Genomic DNA, 15,130 nt, shown 5'->3' with positions numbered 1-15,130 from the left:
GGAAATACATACCCCAAAGAAAATAGAAACTCAAAAAGATAGTGTTAGTATAACCATTCTCACAGCAGCTTTTTAAAAAATAGCTAAATGTTGGAAACAACCCAAATGCCCATTGACAGTTGAATGGATAAACAAAATGTGACCTGTGCATACAATGGAATATTATTCAACTTTAAAAAGGAAGGAAATTCTGACACATGGTACAATATGGCACAACACTGAAAACATTATTCCAACTGAAATAAGACAATCACAAACAGACAAATATGGTATAATTCCACTTATATGAGATATCTAGTATAGTCTAATTTGTGATGATAGAAAATAGAATGGTTGCTGCTAAGACAGGGAGAAGGGGCAATGGGGAATTATTTTTTAATGGGAATACAGCTCCAGCTTGGAAAGATACTGAAGTTCTAGAGCTGGATGGTAATAATGGTTGCACAACAATGTGACTATACGTGATCCCACTGAATTTAACAAATAAAAATTGTTAATATGGAAAAAAAATCATTTCACGATCCTGTCAGGATGGCCAATGCACCTGATGGTCTTGCGACTACTGTCTCAAGTCCTCTTCCGCAAAACTATTATCTTGGCATCATTGTTTTTCAATTAATTGCACACTCCATTAGTGCTTAGATAGTGTGCTATGGGAAGTCCTGAGGGGAGAGAAAATATATAGCCAGGATATGTATGAATCTTGTAGATATTCACAGAATGAATAGCTCCCCACTCCAGAATGGAAGAGATCTGATACAATCAACCTGCCACCCAATGGCTACTGAGCATCCTGAAGCGTGAGGCTATTCTGTGGGCTCACCAACAGCCTTTATTGCTTATAAGTAGTACATTTTTCAGCAGTCATCACTAGAGCAACCTTGGAAAGCAGGATCTCATACTTTAGTCCAACGCAGAGCTTCCATTTCTGCTACTCAATTTACTTTGTACATAGGCCTACCACACAAAATGACCAAGGAAAGAGTCATGCTCACATCAACTGATCAAGTCACCGTTGGGTATCTCATGTCTTTTTCTTAGTGTTCTCTTGTGTGTGCTGGTGAATACTATAAAGTTTTCACACTCTGGTCATTGCACATGCCTCTACACTACATATCCCTAACCATCCAATCAGCTAAGCAATTTCCTGCAATTTGTAATTCCATATCTATTCTTACTGGGACCACTTCTCTCTTCCCACAAGGTAGACTACTGAGTGCACTACCTAAAATAAATTTAGAGTCATCTTTGGGTGAGGGGATAAAGATACAGCTGCCCATTTGTGGCATGTACAGCATATTAAACTGTCTCATCTCAGAACTCAGCTCTGATTCCTTCACTTTAGCTAACTTGGTCATTGGGATCCCCTGTGAGGCCACAGATGAGAGCTGAAGAAGAGGTGTCAGTATAGCAGGGATAGGTGACACAGGATAGGGGGCTAGTTCACTTTACACAGCTTATGTATGCCCTCTGTCCAATGCAGGCAAACTAACTTCCATGCTACGAAAGATTACTTTCTGAGCTTGAGAGTTGGTGGGTTTGACAGCAGCCAGCATATGACGGACAGGTCTGGCTGCATGGTCGTGTGACGTCTCATGGTCAGATATTCTGCAACCTCCAAGGGACTAGTAGCATGTCAAGAGCTATTTTATGTTTTACCCTAGAAATCTGGAGGTCTGTAATGTGGCTTTTCTTTTGCACTTGACAGAAATTTCAAATGACACTCTTCTACCATAGATATCTATCATAGTTTGGGTCTGCCAGATCACATAGCCTAAACTGCTGAGTTGCCAGCATAATCAGCTAGACCTGCTGCAGAGCCATTTCTTACTCTGAACTCAATTCAAAATTACCCATCTTCTGCACACCTATTAAGTAGGTAAGAACAGTATTCTCAAAAGTATATTCTAAATCCTAATGGTAAGAAGATCTACCAACCGCTCAGCTTCTTTCTTAGAGACAGACAAGGACTGCAAGGTACTACAACCTGTTTTTTTTACTTTAAAGGGGATGTCCTGGAATGTCCTCAGCAATTCACCTCCTAAAATCTCAACCCAAGTGGCAGGCCTTTGAATCTTTGGAGGGGTTATATCCAACATCCAGAGAGCATGTATCTTCCCAGGACATTCAGATTAGATGCCGTTCTGTTCTCATCAGATGTAATTATCATGATGGCATTGATAGAGTGGATCTATGACGTGTTCATAGGAATGCCAGATGGTCTAGATTCTGTCACACTGTACTGTAACAGAGTGAAAACGAATGAACTTAGCATTGGGTCAAGACTATAGAGTTGTCTTTACAATGTGAATGCTATAGCATGTAATTTTCCACACTGATGGGTATGGAAAACACATTTGTCCAGAAAAAGTTTTATTCTAGTGGCCAAGATTGTGTTGGTTGGCTCTAGTAAAAATTCCTTATCCAGCACAGCAGCTGCAATTGGGACTACTATTTGATTAAGTTTGTGGTATCCCACTTATATCTGTCATTGTCCATCTGGTTTTTTGCAAGTGCCAAACTGGTGAGCAAAATGAGAATATGAGAAGACAAGATTCATGCATCTTTTAGGACTTTTTGGGTGAACCTAATTTATGTTATTCCCCTAGAATGCAATTATTTTTATTTTACTCATATTATAGTGAAGACAGTACATTAGTAAGGTACTCTATTTAGCTTTTTCTATTACGATAGATCTAACTCTTCAGGTAAGGAAAGAAACCTCAGTCATTTTCCGATATCTAGGTAAATGCATTCTAATTATATATTCAGCAAATTACTACCAGGTAGGTCCATGGATCTAGTGGACTCACTGTGAGATGAACCTGCATAAAGACTCCCTTAATACCTGACTCCCATATATCGTTAGTCCAATAGGGAAACTATGCTAGCACTTTGGATTTCCAGTTATTGGTATCAACTCTACCCTTGTAGTCAAGGGTTCTCAAAAGATCCGGAAAGTTCCTTTTCCTCAGTGTATAGTTACCTAAGAATATAGTTTTGGGTCCATTTCCAGCAGAGTTCTTGCATCTCTACTACATTTGGAGAGTTATTGGAATAATCAATACTGCATGCACTTGCTACAGTGTTTAAAGGATGTTTCTTCATGAGAACCCAATCTTGGACTAGTTCTCTCTTTCAGTCAATAGGTCTGAAAACTGGAGAAAGAATTAAGACTACCATTGTAGCAATTGAGTGCAGTCTTACTCTCATTCATTATTAACCACTTGTGACTATACATAAGCAATACTGTTATTGATTACTTATTTATATTGCTTACTGGAACACCAAATTATACTATCCATCTCTGTAGAGTCTAGCAAGTCAAAAGCCCCAGCTATCATTCTGAACCTGTTGTTCATTATGGTAATTATACCCACCTTATTTCTATTTGTAAATGCTGCCACCTCGCCTTTGAATTGCTACATCTGATCATACCATTTGCTACCAAGATGACTAATTCTGTAATAGCATCTCCTACCATTAGTTCTGGTCTACCAAGTAATAGGCATGACAAGCCTACTCAAGGAAGTTTATGCTTCTCTCGCCACTGTGTTTGTTTTTACCTTAGGTAAAGAACACCTAAGGCTTTCCTGATATCCCTTTAACTGTTAATAAATACAATTTTCTAGCATAAAAGATTTTAATCTTGGCCAGGCATGGTGACTCACGTCTGTAATCCCAGCACTTGGGAGATCAAGGCGGGTAGATCACCTGAGGTCAGGAGATCGAGACCAGCCTGACCAACAAGGCAAACCTGCGTCTGTATTAAAAAACACCAAAAAAAATTAGCTGGGCATGGTGGTGCATGCCTGTATTCCCAGCTACTCAGGAGGCTGAGGCAGGAGAATCGCTTGAACCCAGCAGGTGGAGGTTGCAGTGGGTTGAGATTGTACCACTGCACTCCAGCCTGGGTGACAGAGTGAGACTCCAACTCAAAAAAATAAATAAATAAAATAATCTCAGCAAAGTTGGAGGCTTTTCCTTACAGAGTAGCCCCATGATAGCAGTCAAAACGATCAGAAACTTTTGTGCTCTTCCATAGTCTTTCATGACAGTTCTCATACCTCTACTTCTTTAATGTGAGCCATTGCTTTTCTTAAAATTCCCAGAGCTACTCCACCTGTAATAGAACACACCCTGGGATTTTTGCAAGGACGTTAAACCCTATGTCACAGCAGAGTGACTCTATATTAACAAACATTCTCTCATTCACCTTTACATTTTACTTCCTTAGGAGGCATACCTAGTTCTACTCTCTCAGGCACATGATAGCCAGGTCTTACAGCTTCTTCAGTATACGATCCTTATCTTTCTTTAGCAAATCCAGAACCTGCCTAGTAAAATCATGTAGAGATTTAACCCTAGTTATTGGTCTAAGAAAGAAGAGATGAAGGTAGATTCCAAGGAAGGAAGCATTATCTTACAAGATACTTTCTTATTGGACATTTGTATAGTTCTTAAGCAAGGCAAGTTTCTACATTTGAAGTGAGGAAGGGAAACAGTTAAGTGAATTGTTCTATCATTGATATTATGCAAATGCATCTAAACTTGATTTAATATTTATGATTTTGTCGATACCCTAATCTTGTCATTTTCTCTCTTTAAATGTTAGAGATATGGTTTGAGACAGGGCATTCTTTTCCACCTGTGTTACATTCCAGATTAACACAGGTAAAGGCTTAGCAGCTACACTCCATAATGAGCGATGAGTAGAGATGGGGTTCATCAGCCAGTAAGTAACCCAACTCTAGAAGCTCATCCATAGAGCTTACTTTGGAAAACCAATTTTGTTTTTCCTTCCTTTATCCAGCACTCTTGGAATCCACTCCTGTCCTACCCTCCCAGTTCCTGCCTTTACAAGTTGATCAGTTTTGCAGCTCCTTTGCCATGTAATCTATTTCCTTAATCTTGCCCAGTTGCTTCCTAGTGATATAACCCTAGATATTGGTGTGGCAGAGGGAAGGAGAGAGTACCAAATGTCTTAGTTTGGGTTTCCAAGAAACAAATTGAGAAAAGTATTCAAGTGCCTGTCACTTAATAATAAAGTGTGCTTCAGAAAAACCCGCAACCGAGGAAATGAAAAAAATAGGGAAGGGAAAAGAGCTTGGCAAGGATTCAGTTTCAGGTAAAGCCTTGCTAGAGTTGCCCCCACCTGAGAAAGGAAATCTAGGCTCTTGTATGTCCATATTAGTGAGCCATTAGCTATCCCTCATCCAAGGAGTGGGGGTTGGGTAAACAAAATTTCCCAGACTAAGGTGACTCTCATTAGTTGTGGCTAATTCTTTAGTGAAGCTAGGATAGGTTTGGAAGAGGATGAGGAGCTGGATATGATATTCATTTCTTATAGCTTCTGGGGGTTGGATGCAGTTATCCTTTAAAAAAGATCCTTAAAAGAAAAATATTTTAAACATGTAATTCTATTTTTTTTGTACTTATATTATCTAGCAATGTAACATAAAACTGCTTTACTTCTTTTTAGCTCTTGTATCTAGAAAGTAGGGGAACAGACTGAATGCTAGCTAGGGCTTAGTTACATCTAACATTCTTTTTCTCAATATGGAGAAAAAAGTACCTTACTTAAGTCTTCTTTTAATGAACTTACAAGATCATGATGTGAAAGATAGCATTTAATCTATTAAGTTGTATACATATGCAAAATATTTCTAATTACATAATCATTAATTGAACAAAATATTCATTATCAATTTATACTAATAAGTAATACATAAAATTATAAAGTTGCAACTGTATTACATGGGTCTGCATCTAGACATGTTATATGGAGGATTATAACAGAGGATGCATATGTTAATTACAGCAAGATTTCTCAACCTCAGCCCTACTAACATTTTGGTCCAGATAATTCTTTGTTTTAAAGAGTTGTCCTATGCTTTGTTGGATGTTCAGCAACATCCTTAGCCTTTACCCACTTGATACTCCCAGTTGAACATTGTTGGTTTAGAGCAAAAGCATAACAACATATGTCACCTGCTTCTGTAACAGACTACTTGGGTAGTCAAAAGAGAGTCCAGACTTCCGTGTGAGACAATACTAAAGAGTTCAGAATAAAATGAAAATGTCTCATTTTTTAATTATTTGAAATCCAAATTAATACCTGTTCTTAGTTTCCATGGGAAGCCTAACTAAGATATATATTAATATGCATTTTTAATTGAGAATTGCTCTGGATTTGAGCTGAAGTAGATATACTAAAGAGATTGGTACTGAGATTTCAGAAAATGTGTAATTCACAATGTCTGTATTGTATTTCTCAGGGTGGCATGAAGAAGCAGAAGGCCTGAATGATTCAACAGGTCACCCAAGTAATGTGGAGATATGCAGTGGTAGGCTGATAGCCTAGGGATGGCAGAACTAGATGTGCTCCAGCAACTAGCAAAAAAAGAGGAAGTATGCCATATTCTGAATAATGCTGAAATTCTCATCTATTGAGTTCTACCTTTCTTTGAAAGCCTACTACTTAGAATAGACTAAAGGTGGTGGTGTTCTAATGAGCTAGAATTTGTTAATTAAGTGGGGAGTTTTTCGACACCAACTCTCCAATGTGGCCATTGAAAGGATGGAAGCATATGAGCTATGGAGAAAAGTCACTGCAACATACAGACTTTGCAGAGCAGCAAAATCAAAAGTAATCCAAGCAGCTTATTCAGAATCAGAAAAGATAGGAGAATTAGGCACCTCAATGAGCTGACTCAGAAACAGGCAAAAATTGTAACTCTTTTCTCTAAATATTCTAGGAAAGGAAGAATCCTTGAAAGTCTGTGATTTCTTATACCTAAGGGAATGTGTATCAGGAGAGAGGTGATGGTGGTGGTTGAGGTTGACAGGAGACAGATGCTTAGATTAAAGCCGTTTTCCTTGAAATCCATTATCAACAGATACAAAAATGCCACTTTTAAGATTGTCTGTTTCATTTTGGGGCCAGTCCTCCTCTTCAGTCAAAGTTTGTACCCCTGGGCTGTATGTGCTGACAGTTGTCACACCCACCGCTGATCCAAACAATGTCTGGAAGAGCTCAATTTAATTCTGTAATTGCAGCAGAAAGAAAAAGATGAAAAACATAGAAAATGCTTGGTGCCATTTGCCAATTTATGGAACTACTCTGCTATAATATCTACTGTTCAAGCAAATACTAATCATCTATGTATCTGAGTACTAACTTAAAGAAATGTACTCTTAAGTTTCTGATAAAACCGTTATGAGCACATGTCACATTCTTCTGCTTGACTTTATGTCACATCTCTTCCTTTCCCATTATATTTTGACTCAGACCCATTCTTCTCCCTCAAGGCAGAGGATCAGCCTGACCTATTTTATTTAATTGCCATTTGGATTTCAGGGGATTTTTCATTTTGAAAAGTAGAATTTTTCTAACTGAAGGTATTTCAGTTAAATGTACTTTGAAAATTAAACAATTGAGGTGAACTAGTTATATAATGAGTTCCACTAAACAAATTCTGAAATGAAAAACAAGCAAAAGTGAAAAAAGAATTTTCATCATGTATCACAATCTAAGCAGTTTCAATAAAGCTAATTAAAAATCTTTCTCATTTTCACAGTGGGTAATAGTTTCAATCATGACTCTAATAACTCTTTCAAAAAATTATTAAACTATAAATGTGTTTTTATACCGTGTATCAATTTTCAGGTTGAGTTAGCTACAAAAGTGTATGATTTTAAAGTAAAAAGTTAATTGCTCATCAAATGAGTCATAGTAGAATCATTAACACACAGCCTCTTTTAGATTAAAGTATATTCAAATATTATAGTTTTAAGGAGAATTTTGAATACCTATACAGGATGCTAAATTAGATGTGTTTTATTTTTGTTGTAGGGATATCAGATTCTTACATGTGTTATATGCCACTACCACACCATGGCCACTGTGCACTGAACATGAACTCAGGTAAACACTGAGAGGTGGAAACCTCTAAGCACATGCTCCCTGGGTTGTGTTGATTTAGCCTTCATTGCTCTCAAATTCTCATTTTAGAACAAAACTTCCTTGTTCATTAATTGTGAGCAGAACTTCCCAGTGCTTCCTCTGAGTTGGTTGTTTTTACTCTGTGCTTCAGTTTCTAACCTCTGATAATCCAACCTCTGGTGATATTATGAAGGTTTAATAGTAATAGTTTAATAGTTAGGACATTTCTAAATTTTCAGAAGATTCTTTCTTATATTGTGCTGAAATAGCTCACACACAGTAGCTACTCTTCTCTTTTCTATCCCTAGTGTACTTTAACGCACTCATTCATTTCAAATGTATTTATCAAAGATGAACTCTATACTAGGTGCTGTTTAAAGAACAACATCAAATACTGACAGAGAACATTACTACGTGTCATCTTTTCGAGTATTTGCCTATTTTTTCATGTTAAAGTTGAAAGTGTTTGCCAACCATATTCTATTGATTTTACCTCTTAAACATCACTAATTCATGTGTTTATTTATCTTCACCTCCACAGTCTTAGTGAAAGCTTTCTGGTTATTCTTGTTTATACATAAGGTTCTCTAATTATCCATTCAATAAGGAAAGTAATCCCTAGAATTTGCAAAGCTGATAAATTTTCTCCCTGGTTAGCCTCTATAAACAGATTTTCTTTGTAGCACAAATATAAGCTATAACTTTTATAAAATGTTGTACAAATAATCTGCTTGTTCTGACCCTTGCATACATTTTCAACATCAATTTCCACTACTCTCCCTTCGGGCATACCACTCTTCATTCAGATATGAAGCATTCTGATCTGTTTCCTGCCTCCAGGTCTTTGCACATGCACTTTCTCTCTCTGGTTTTTCACTTCATCCTACTCTCTTCTGGGAAAACTACTCACCATTTCTCAGGAATGATCTGAAAAAAAGCTGACTCAAACCATCCCATGGCAGAAATTGCTAGCTGTTTACCAAAATCCATTCACTCTTTGGAACTATTTGCCAGACATGTAACTGAGTGAAACCGAAATGGAAGGGATGCGTGTTACTATAGGGAAAAGGCTTTTATGAACTAGTGTGTCTCTTACAGCTCTCATTTTCCTCTCCCTGGATTCATGTGAAAACAAGGCCCAGTAGAATTGCAGAATCACTTGGAAACCGGATCAGTGAGACCTGACTGAATGGAGGAAAGCCACACCTTAAAGAGTACATCTTCCATGGACAACCAAGCAAGTTTAGTGCTACAGTTTTTTATGATCTTCCGTTGCCTATTTTCATTTCTTATCGATTTTAAATATCCATAATTGACATTATTATTGCCAAGCACAGTTGAAGACAGAACAGAAAAATAAACAGAGTCACAAGACTTGTGTTATGCTTATGGAGGGGTAAAACATAAACAAACCAACACATATTTACCATTACTGGTATAAAAAGAGAAGAATAAGGTGATTAAGAAAGCTAATTACGGAGGTAATGTTACCAAAATTGGCAAAATGGGAAAGTCCAGAGCTCAGTCCCTCCTCAAATGTAATTAATGAACTGGCAAGAATCAACAGAAGTGACTTTCCAGAACACTGGAATCTATTTGAAACCTTACCACAAACAGGGGGTGTCTTGAAAACAGAAGCTGTTGCTTTGTGCACTGTCCTGGTTTAAATAGCCTGACTACCAAACTCCACGCACAAGGTTGATAGCAGCAGTGAGGATGGCAGCTGGAATTCTATTTCCTCAACCAGTGCCAGAGGAAGCAGACTCTTTTTTTTGTTTGTTTTTAATTATACTTTAAGTTCTAGGTTACGTGTGCACATTGTGCAGGTTTGTTACATAGGTATACATGTGCCATGTTGGTTTGCTACATGCATCAACTCGTCATTTACATTAGTTATATCTCCTAATGCTATCCCTCCTCCAGGCCCCCACTCCCTGACAGGCGCTGGTGTGTGATGTTCCCCACCCTGTGTCCAAATGTTCTCATTGTTCTCACCCACCAATGAGTGAGAACATGTGGTATTTGGTTTTCTGTCCTTGTGGTAGTTTACTGAGAATGATGGTTTCCAGTTTCATCCATGTACCTGCAAAGGATATGTACTCATTCTTTCTTATGGCTGCATAGTATTCCATGCAGTATTCCATCCATGGTGTATATATGTCATAATTTCTTAATCCAGGAAATAGACCATATTCTGAAAGAATTGTACTTGAAGCGTCAGTCTGCCTGGTGACTCCTCAAATCCATGTGCAAAGTCCTCCCTTTGCTTTGCCTGACATGGAGTCCTCCCAGGGCTGGACAACTTTCTGGGCAGGTATGGCTAAAATCTTTGAAAGATACAGGTATTGGCCTCACCAGCCTGGGGCAAGAAACATCATTTTTTTATTTTCAGAATTATATTGGCTATTCAAGTTTATTTTCATTTCCATGTACATTTTGAACCAACTTATTGATTTTGGCCAAAATACTGATAGGATTTTAGGGAAATTGTGTTAAATCTTTACATCATTTATGGAAAAATTGACAGTGTTACTTCTCATAATGACAATGGTGTATAGCTCCTTTTATTTAAATCTCCTTTAATTTGCTTTATTGTCCTATTATAGTTTTTAGTATGAAGCTCTTGAACACATTCTGTTGGATTTGTACCTATATAGTTCATTTTGTATTACCTTTTTTTTTTTTTTTTTTGAGATGGAGTCTCACTCTGTCGCCCAGGCTTTATTTTATTATCTTTTTTTTACCTTTACATACTTTAAAAAATAAAAACAATAACACTATACCTTGTTGTCCTCCGTATTTGTTGCCCTTTCACTTTCTATTTTAGGCTTTTGTCTTCAGAAGCAAAGAGTTTGGTCAAGGCTTTTTGCCTCTTCCCTTGTGGCGGCTGCTACCTTCTTCCAGGCCTGTACCAGGTAGGTGGTCTTATCCTGCCTTTTACTCATTGCTCAGACTAACTTCTGTGTGCCTTATGGAGTTTCATGATGAATAGCAGAAGAGTGCCTACAAAATCTCCAACATGTCTGCAGCTCTCATGTTAAGCTACAGTCAGTCTTTAGCAACAAACTGAAAATTGTAATGGAAATTTTTTTTCTTTTGAAACGGACCTATTAAGGCCATCAAAAAAATTTTTAAATTAACATAGAAATCGACATTTCTAGTCTTAAAACTTGAAAAATGCACTTGTTTTATCTGAGTTCTTTCCTCTGGAAAAGACCCTCAGGACTCTCAAAAGGTATCAAACAAGTAAAACTCACCAGCTTATCACATCCAGACAGTGAGATGCCAGGCCCTGCATTTGTCATGATTCCTTCCTACCCCTCTCGAGTGCCTATGTTCCCACACATAGTTACATTTCTTCCCTGCTATATAAACCCTCTAAGTTTAGTCAGTCAGAGAGATGGATTTGAGACTGATATCCCATTTCCTCTACTGCAGCCCCTGATTAAAGCCTTCTTCCTTGGCAATCATCACTGTCTTAGTGATTGGCTTTCTGTACTGCAAGCAGCGGGACCAAGACTGAACCCCTGGGTTTCAGTAACAGATTTTGGTTCCCTGACAGAAACCTGTTGCTCATGGCTCAGCTGCCATGGGCTGGGAGCCTCAGAAGCCCTCCTGAGCAGTGTTTTGCGTCCAGACAAGATCTGCTGCTCTCAGTTTGGAAAATTTTAAAGGAATTTCCACTTGCAGGCTAACAAGCCCAGCTGACTGACAGAGAGAAGCACTCTGACTGTTTCAGTATGGACACTTGGGGTCTTGTTCGTAATTGTGTGTTGTGTGTGTGTCCAGACAAGTGAGTGTGTTTTGTGGCTACCACACAGTGCTATCTGCTTCTCTGAATTTGGAAAATTCTGAAGGAATTTCCATTTCAAGGTTGAAAAAGCCCAACATATTGAGAGGAATGCACCGTGACTGTTACAATTTGGACACTCTTGGGGACTGTCTGTTGCTGCAGAAGTTGAACTGTGTTTTGGTTATTTTGTGTGTGTGTGTGTGGGTGGGTGGGTGGGTGGGTGTGAATATAAGTTATGGGAAATTAGAATTTGCTAAACTGATATTTGTTTTGTAATGCTGTTTGGCCCCAGTATTCTTTGGAGTTTGGAGTTTGCTGTTGAATTAAAAAGTGAGATGAATTTCTATGTATTCAGGTTTTTATGTTGCTGTTCTAAGCATGGTTGGGCCTCCTTGTTAGGGTCCAAGTGATATCCTTCTGTGGTGCTGTTTGGCTCCAGTGTTCTTTAGAGTCTGGGGAAGTTTGGTCATCAAAAATTAAACGGCTTTACTAAAAAGTGGAAATGGCTTTACCAAAAAGTTTGGTTCACAGCCTTCATTGGATTGCCTACTGGGGCAAAAAAAAATATGTAGCTATGTAAACTGGTGAGTTTGTACAGCTATCTCATGGCTACAGTTCTGAAATAAAAGCCATTGGATCTTTGTTTTTATGTGTGTATACATTCTGTATGTATTTATGTATGTACATTTATTATGTTAAATGTTGTATCTACCAAATTGGCTTACAAATGAAAGAGCACTCATAAATTAAGTGAGTCCAAAGTATTTTTCAAGTCCCCATGACATAAGTAAACCTTTAATAAACAATCTGGTTTTAAAATTATTGATAAAATATAAATAGAACTATCTTCAGAATTGTCAGCATACATCTTTGTCTGGGTTTATATTTGTCTCTGCTAGATATTTTAGGTATTAAGGTTTGGCATAGAACATTATAAAATGATAAACCCAGCCAAAATGAACTAACCTTGGTGTATGTCACTTCTTTGACAAATGAGACTAATTTAATGCTGTTAGCTGAATCTTCTGCGTTATTGCCAAAAATACCTGTGTAGTTAATGTTAAAGTTCTTAACTAGGTGAGTATTTGATGTTCACTGACTATTAAAAAAAATGGTTAACAAGGAAATAGCTAACTTTAAATGAGGACAAGCTGTGTCTAGTATCACAGTTTTCAAAAGTAACTAGAACTTAAAAATGAATAAAATGAGTACATGTAAGTGAGATAAATGTTGTAGGTAAACTTTTTGTGTAATATAAGTTCTTAAACTTGTTTTGGATTTTTTTTTTTTTTTTTTTGAGGCAGAGTCTCGCTCTGTCACCCAGACTGGAGTGCAGTGGCATGATATCGGCTCACTGCAAGCTCTGCCTCCTGGGTTCACACCATTCTCCTGCCTCAGCCTCCTGAGTAGCTGGGACTACAGGTAACCACCACCATGCCTGGCTAATTTTTTTTGTATTTTTAGTAGAGATGGGGTTTCATCATGTTAGCCAGGATGGTCTCAATCTCCTGACCTCATGATCCTCCCGCCTCGGCCTCCCAAAGTGCTGGAATTACAGGCGTGAGCCACCACGCCTGGCCTGTTTTGGATTTTATGATAGATGCTCACTGGATATCTGGGACATTTACAATTAAGAGAAGTTTATAATATTGGGAAATATGTTTCTAAAAATTGTGGAATGGTTCCCATCAATAAAATGCTAATATTGAATAGTCAGTTCAGGATTTCTTAATTCCTAGGTTTTAACTAAAATTTGAGGTTACTAAGGATAAGAATTATATATTCTGGTTAATATATAATTATGTATATAAAATATGCCAAAGATGTGTTTTTATAGAGAAAAAGAATCATTTTACTAATTTGTAAGTTATCAAAAGTTAATTCAAATTATGTATTAGAAAAGGTTATTTACAAAACAGGGCAGCAAGGAACCAGTAAATATTGAAGAGAGATGTAAACATAGTTACGGATATGAAGATGTGTTTTTGGTAAGGAAGGTTATAAAGAAAAACTTATAGTTTTGCATGGGAAAAGATCATGTGTGGTGAATTATTCTCCTAAACTAAAATGACTGGATGACTGGTTGTTTATTTAAAAAAAAAAAAAAAAGAAAGAAAGAAAGAAAAAAATAAAAAGAAAAGAAAGAAAATTTAGGACAAAACAGAAAGTTCAAGCATATCATAGATGGTCTGTGTAAGTCATATGCAGTTTTTACCCTGTTTCTCCATGTGTCTGTATTCATGCACGTACAAAGAAAATAGAAAGTGGAAAAAGTTTAAGTAATAAGATATTATTTAAAGCCTGATAGAAAATTGGATAAATTTGGTTGATTAATATTGCTTATAGTTAAGGCTCTTTGTCTTGATGAAGGTAAAATAAGAAATATAATAAATAAATGAATACATTGGCAGTTTGGCATTCTTTTTTAATATAATTAAACATGCAGCTAGATTTAGAGTGGCATGCGTCACCATGCCCAGCTAATTTTTGTGTTTTTAGTAGAGACAGGGTTTCGTCATGTTGCCCAGGATGGTCTCGATCTCCTGACCTCATGATTCACCTGCCTCCACCTTCCAAAGTGATGGGATTACAGGCATGAGCCACCACGCCCAACCAATTTGTCTCTTTGCGTTACAGTGCTCTCTTAGTTCCACCATCCATGGACAGCAGTGTGTTAGAAAGTCAGTAGGCCACTTGCCTCATTGCATGGGGTGGCCACCCTCCACCAGCAAGGACAAAGGGCTGGTGTGTTGGCCTTCCTGGATAGCCAGACACAGGAGTTCCTGAGCTCTTGTCTGGTGTCCATGAAGAATGAGGTTGCACAGACAATTGAAGGGCAGAGAATTTTATTAAGCAATGAAAATGGCTCTCCATGGAGAGGCAAGCTGCAGAGGATACTGGATGGGCTGGTCATTTTCCCGCATAGTCAGGTTGTCTCTTCCATAGCCCAGCCATCTCTTCCCTGAAGCCCAGCCATTTCACTGAAGTCTGGCCATCTTCCCCTCTACCAAATGAGTCTGGGGTCTTCAGAGGCACAGGTTGGGGGTGGGTGGGCTGTAGGTAGTTTTGGAAAAGGCAACATTCAATTGGTAAAAGTACACTATTTAGGGATATAGTGTGCAAACAGGAATAGCATTTCTCACTTTGATGTTTCAGTTTCAGGCATGGATTGAAGGTAGGGTTTCACTGGGGACCCAACCTTGTCTGCCTAGAATTTCTCTGCCTCTTACCTCTATCATTACTTTGATAAGATGGGCAAAGAACCTGTCAATTTTTGATGCTTTTGGTTACAGTTCTGTCACTAAAATGCTAGCAGTTAGACATATGCAAGGAGTAATCTAACCGCTTTAATACAATGAAGTGCTGCAGGCAGTCACCACAGGACACTAAAT

The 15,130-nt window shown here is 37.9% G+C and overlaps 1 long non-coding RNA gene across 2 annotated transcripts in view; it reads left to right on the top strand.

Annotated features, from left to right (window-relative positions):
• Window positions 1–15,130, top strand: part of LOC105477063 (uncharacterized) — a 48,930-nt gene that overhangs the window by 13,528 nt on the left and 20,272 nt on the right. For both annotated transcript variants that reach the window (XR_011614688.1, XR_011614687.1), the window contains exons 3-4: window positions 7,856–7,927; window positions 9,044–10,860. This is a non-coding gene — a long non-coding RNA (uncharacterized lncRNA). The remainder of the gene's footprint in view (window positions 1–7,855; window positions 7,928–9,043; window positions 10,861–15,130) is intronic.

The sequence above is a fragment of the Macaca nemestrina genome, chromosome 16, assembly GCF_043159975.1.
Source record: "Macaca nemestrina isolate mMacNem1 chromosome 16, mMacNem.hap1, whole genome shotgun sequence".
Lineage (NCBI taxonomy): Eukaryota > Metazoa > Chordata > Mammalia > Primates > Cercopithecidae > Macaca > Macaca nemestrina.
This window is presented reverse-complemented; position numbering and strand designations above follow the sequence as displayed.